This window comes from Capsicum annuum, unplaced genomic scaffold (assembly GCF_002878395.1).
Source record: "Capsicum annuum cultivar UCD-10X-F1 unplaced genomic scaffold, UCD10Xv1.1 ctg82541, whole genome shotgun sequence".
Lineage (NCBI taxonomy): Eukaryota > Viridiplantae > Streptophyta > Magnoliopsida > Solanales > Solanaceae > Capsicum > Capsicum annuum.
In genome coordinates this window covers 296,321-303,105 of record NW_025893345.1, presented here as the reverse complement: position 1 = coordinate 303,105, position 6,785 = coordinate 296,321, and positions in this window count along the sequence as shown.

The following is a 6,785-nucleotide window of genomic DNA, read 5'->3' as shown; positions in this document are numbered from 1 at the left end:
CAGCTAATCTAGCCTGCTCCTGTTGAGTAGCTATTCTTTCAAGGTCTTGTTGCGCATCCATTCTACCAATAAGATGTGGTTCAGGATTTATAGGTAATAATGGCTGACCAAATCTCCGTGTATTTGGCATGCAATCCACTAAACCTGAACCAAATAAAAACAACAAACAAAAAGTAAAATTTGAGAATCTTTGACCAAAGGGTCTATTAACTATCACAAACTTAGTTGACAACCGTATTCCCCGGCAATGGCGCCAAAATTTGATAGCCCAAATTACAACTCTCGTTAGAAAGTGTAAGCGGTCGCTGTCAAATATAGAACCCAACTGGGTTGGGTGTCTAATCCCACAGGGAATACTATAATCACTAAGTATTGCGATTATTATTAGACTGTTGATCGAAGGTTCCAAGCTAAGGGGGGTTTGGTTTAAGTGCACAATAATATTATCAGTGTAACGATGAGATGATATGTGTAATTATATTTGATCACAGAGAATGACAAGTTAGGGTTATGTCCACCTTGTAGCTTCTACTTCTCTATTAACTATGAGTAATACAGATTTTATACATGCATGCACTTATAGAGAGACGTATTCTAATTCTAAATCCAAATGTTTTTCAACCATTAAGGATTTATTCACCTTAGTTCTTTTGAATCCAAAATGTGCAACAAATTGTACGAACTCTCTAAGAAGTTAATCCTGCTAGGGCATTAACGTGTAAAATAGAGGTTGGAAACCCTATTTTCTCATCACACTCTCTTTTCCAAATAGTAACTTTTCTATCGAACAAGTTATTGCTATAATGGCGCATTCCCTATCTTTGCAACCATGAGAATTCAATCAAAATGAAGAGAGTAATGATATAAGTGGATTAACACAACATAAATTCAAAAACCCATAGCAATAGAGAGTATACTACAAGGTTTCCATAACCCTAACAGATAAGCTTAGCTACTCATGAATAAAAAAGAAATCAACATAAAAATATTCATCATACCAAAACTTAGAATGATCTTGGTGATGAAAGTGACTAGCGAAATTAGGAGAGAAACACGTTTCTCTCTCTCTGTCCTCAATCTAAGCCACTTTCTCTTGTTTTCAAAATAATACAGAATGTCAATAATCCCTAAAAATTCAGCAATAATGCTTTTAATAACATCCTTCTCTAATACATTGCTACTGCATCCTTAACTATTTAAAAATATTGAGTTTGCCCAGAAAAAAATTCCTATGCGTCACATTCAGTCGAAGAGCTGCTTTCCTTTTTATGTGAAGTTTTCCTTTGCTGTCCACAGGTCCCCAAAGTGCTGAAATCTTCCTCATTAGTACCTGAAAAGCATGCTAATCACATAGGTCAGCTCACTTAACTAAAAATAGACTAAAAGTGCAAGAATTATGTATTTTATCCTCAAAACTTAGCTAAAACATGGGTTAGTTATGGTGCTTCGACGTATAAATACGCCCAACATCAATGATGAAGATAAGGACATGGGCTATTTGAGCCTGCAGAGACAAGATTTATTATCCCTTCTGCTCTACCCCCAATGAGATGTTCGATATCACTAGTGCAATGATCCAGCTATTAAACTAAAAAGGTGTGTTTTTGGGAATGGAAATAGACTATATAAATATACATCTTGCTAATTTTATGGGAATATATACTTCGTATATCGTACCAGGGGTAGATCAGGAAGCTTTGAGGTTGTAGTTGTTTCCTTTTTTTGCTGATAGAAGAAGCATCAATATGGTTGTGGGAACTTTCTAGAGGCTCAATCACTACTTGGAATGAGTTGTGCAGATAGTTTTTGAATCGATTCTTTCCTTCTGCCTGAATACTATATCTAAAAGATGAGTTCTACAGCTTCTAGTAGTTTCCTACAGAGTCTACGTATGAAGCATTATTTTGGTTTACAAAAATTTTGAGTAGGATACCACATCATCTAATTCTAGGGTTAAATTTGTAGGAGATATTCTGTAGATCCCTGAAAATTAGCTCTAGGGCAACGACAAACACTATATCTTGAGGTCCACTTATACATCAACGTTGGGATATGGCCCAAAAAATGCTAGATGAGATCTCTATCATAAATCAAGGATGACATACTTGGGAGGCTGATAGAGGAGCTGGTACTATGTTATTGGGGCTGCTAGTGACTACAGAGATGGTGATGAGACGGTATTAGAAGAATTTGAACAACTCAAAGCTGATATTGGGCTGCTTACAAAATAATTTGTAGTGATGATGGCTGAAAAGGTGAATACAGTTGGAGCATACGGATCTACTACTAGAACATATGAGTCTAATACAAATAAGTGACATATACATTCCACCAGGTAGCCAAGATACCGAGTCTATAATAGAAGCAATGTTATCAATGCTAGTAAAGGTCTAAGAAAGTCAAGAGAGCAGCTTTATGGAGTTAAGGCATACATATCAAGGCTGAATCAAAAAGTTGAGTAACATACCACTATGATTAAACAACCAGAGCAGCAGTTTGGCCAAATGTCTGCCACATTGAATCAACAACCTATCACTCTTCCTAGTAATACAGTGTAAACCTAAACAATGATAGTCTTTACCATGCCATTAATACTCAAAGTGGTAAGACCACCATAGATCTTCCCATGCCCACTATAAGTGAGTCAAAAAATTATGATAATCATGTAGACATTGAAGATGCACCTGAATTTGAAGAAGAGAAATCGTCAAATATTGAGAATAGTCGTAAGAAGACTAAATGTAAGGTTAAGGTTGAGGAGCCTATTATGAAGACCATTCCAAGACCTCTCCATCCTTTTCCTAAGATACTGAAAAAGAAGTAAGAAGGTAAATATCAGAAGTTCTTGTCTATGTTGTAGGAGTTGTCTGTAAACATACCCCTCATAAAAGCATTACAGCAAATACTTGGTTACACAAAATTCATGAAAGATCTGGTCACTAGGAAGTGGACAGTGATCTATGAGCCTGCTGATAATGTTCATCGTTATAGTGCTATTGCTTCAAGATTATTGGAAAAAAGAGAGGACTCTAGAGCCTTCACATTCCATGTACCATGGGGTCCTTAATGAGTAGTGTTTTACCACTCATTTGCACTCATTTTTCGTGCATATTACCTTGTCTCAAATGAGTAAATAAGTTATAATTGTGATTTGATACACTAATATCCCCTCATTGTTGGTATAGGAGTTTCAAAGACCAAACAATGTGGATTGGAGCTTGAAATGATCAAAAGGGAGCAGAAAAAGTATAGCTGAAGACCTGTAGTAAACTAGCCTCATTTACCATGATAGCGGTCCATGGGTCGCGGTCAGTCAAGATGGTCAATCAACCGCGACCGCAGAAGTCAATTGTGGTCGGACAGCCGCGGTCGCAACAGACTAGGGCGATCGCGGCTTGGCGAAAATGTTCATCCCAAGTGCAAAATTGTAATTGTACGTGTTGAGCCCAATTTGAACAAAAAGACTCAAGCCCTAATTGGAGGAATCATGAATTCCATCACATTTCTTCTTCCCCAATTTTCCTCTAGTTTAGCTTAGGGTTTTGTTGACTCCATTTTGGAGAAGAAAATATTGTGTAAATTTTGGGAGAAGAATACATTGGAGACTCTCCAAGTGGAATATTTTCTCACTTCCATTATTGATTTTGTGGAGGAACCAAGTTTGAAGTAACATTCTCTTCGATCTACCATAATTAATTCAATGGAGATTATGGGTATATCTATGCTTATTCATCTTATGTGTAGATAAATCTACCTCTTGGGGTTATTTGTGAATAGGTATTAAAGTGTGTGTGGGTTGTTATTGTAGCATGTATTTGGTAGTTCATGTTTATGGGTTCTATTATTGCTATGCTAATTTGGTTGGAATTTTATGGGTGAAAGCTCCAAATACCTAGATGGGTGAAATCTCCAAGCTTTAAAAAACCCAAGGCTATCTTTGAAAGAAGGGTTTTGGATGAATATTAGGAATCTATATCATCCTCAAAAGAGGGATGTGAATACTAAAGCAATAATAGATAATTATGCGTGTAGTTTGCTAAATTCTCACTATCTTAGAAATAAGGGTGAAAGTGAGCTTGACTATGACATAGGTGTCATACTAGAAATAGGAATTCCTTGATTGAGGTTGTGGTTGCTAATTGTTGAACACACCCATTAGGTATTCAAAAGGATCAATGGGTGAAATTTTGGTGTTTTGTTGAAAGACTAGCATCAAAATCTATAACCAAACCTACCATATTTGACTTACTAAATTGATGTTGATGACTAACTCTCACATGTCACTCCCTTAGTAATGCATAATCCCAAGATTCGTATATAATTGCTAGAGATCTAATTATTCGTAGCCCCAAATTTATACTAGAAAATCCCAAAAAAAAATATTAGTGTAGGATCTTACCTCTCCCATTTTATCTTTTTGTACCATTTGTTTGAATTTAACTTGTAACAATCATTCCAAATTAATTTGATCACCACTCACATTGTTCCTCGTGATTCGACCCCAACTCTAAAGTTGGGTAAATATATTAACGACAACCACCTTGAACTTAAATTGACATGTAAGTTGAGCATTATCAAAAATGGCGCCGTTGTCGGGGAACAATTTGGCGTATTAAGTTAGTTTGCAATCTTAGTTACTTGCCTGAATCCAAGCTTGTAAATATTTATTTATGATTTTTCTTTGTAGGTAGATTTTATTTTATTTTTACTTTTCTTGATGGCTTCTTCTAACAAATATAAGTTTAATGTTTGGAAGTCATATCGTGACCCCCCATGTTTGTATTATTACGGACCATACTTTAGGAGAGATTGTAAGTATGCTCCCCAGGGAGAGATTTTACCATCTCAATCTGATTGGGAGTATGGTTTACCTATGTGTGGATGTCTACAAGGGAATTGGGATGGCTGTCCAAACACCCCCTCCCCCTATTATACTAATCGAGTTCTAGTCCCTCTTATAAGCTTGGCAGATTTTATTTAAAAAGAAAGAAGAAGCAACATACCGACTCCAATAGATGTGACCCAAGGTTACTTACTATTTTAGACCGAATGGAAGCAACGGGGGAGAATCTTGAAGACTTACATAAATCCCAAGAGGTGTTCCAATGGGCAACTATAAAATCAAGGAAATTCTACAAGGATATAATTCTTGCAAACATCACTACATTTCCCACTCCCCAAGAAGAGGTTTATAGAGAAGAGAAACCTAGCTATGATGAAAATTTTAGTAGTATTCCTCCATGGCTTCCCAAACATCGAATTCATTTGAGGGAGAAGAATCCCAAATAAAGGAAATGGTGTTAGATCCAAAAGAAGAATCGATGCTAAATCTCGATGATGAATCTAGTTCATTTTGGAGCAAGTGTGCTGAGTTGGATACAAGTCCCAAATTAAGAGAAGGGCTCCATTCTAACCACATGTTAACATTATGCTTATTGGATTAGATGAAAGTCTATCTACCCAAGTTAATGATAACAATTGTAGAGAAGCAACTCCATTCTTATGTTTTAGAATTTGACATCTCAACGAAGCATATGGAGCCCCACATATGAATGGCCAAAGAACTCAACTCTCCTAATCCAAGGAATGGCCTATTGATACAAACTCTTTTATCCAAGGCACAAAATCATAAAATGGATGCAAAGTTGGGTAAAAGGTTCAAGTCTTCGAAGTGGCATGATAGAACAATCATCACCATACCCTTGCATTTTCACAATGTGCCTCAAAGACATAATGATTAATAATTGTGTAAGAAATTCAAATCCTCGAAGTGGAGACACAAATGGGGATCAAAAAGGCATCGGGATACAACGTTAAACCAAGCGCTCGATGGGAGGCAGCCCATCATTCCATGAATAGTGGCTCATATCCTTTTTTTTATGCATTTTAAAGTAGAATAAAATCTTATTAGTGTGCATGCATAATTCGTAGATTTTTGGGATGCCAAGAGAAATTTTTGTTAAATTTGGAAAGAAATGTGTGGTATTGGATATTTGGACTATACAGAAAACCTAGTTGATAGGTCTCAGTTACCACGACTGCAATGCGTATCACCATGGCCGCAGTCCGTATTACCGTGATCATAGAAGTCGCGTAACTATGAATGGTTAACTTGAACCGCAATCGCGGTTAATTCAGGTTAAAGATTCATTCAACTTACCTATTCCTCCAAAATTCTTTAAATTTCTTTCAAAATTCTCTTAAAATCCACTAAAAATTTGTGGCTTTGCATTGTATTTTCAAGTAACAATTCATCCCATGTATTTTAACTCGGTTGAATATCTCTTTCCTGCTTCAAACATGTAGCAAAGACAAAGGCCTAAAGTAGTATTTTCATTGTGAAATGCATACTTGTTAGTGTTTAGTGTTGTGGTTAAGTGTTATAAGGTTGTATGCACACGATTGAGGTAGTCTTGAGTACCCAAAATCTGGCCTTAACCCATTTAGGTTAAGATGTATTTCGTGTGTTTGATAGATATCCCCTACGAAATATATGCTTAATTCTTTTACATTTAGGGCTATGAACTTGCACTGTAGGGTCAACTTTATTGTTGCTATTGTTTTCATGTCTAGTGTAGCTACAGAATTGGGGTTAAAATTGAGTTTTAAATACTGGGAAGGAACTATTAGACCAGGCCTTAGGTACCATGATCGCGAACCTGATGACCGCAATCTCATCACCATGATTGCGGCCAACTCGCTGTGATCGCCATACCTGAGGGCAGGTTATGACAGGCATAAATCATCCTGCCATAAATTAACTAGCCCTGAAACCTTCTATAACA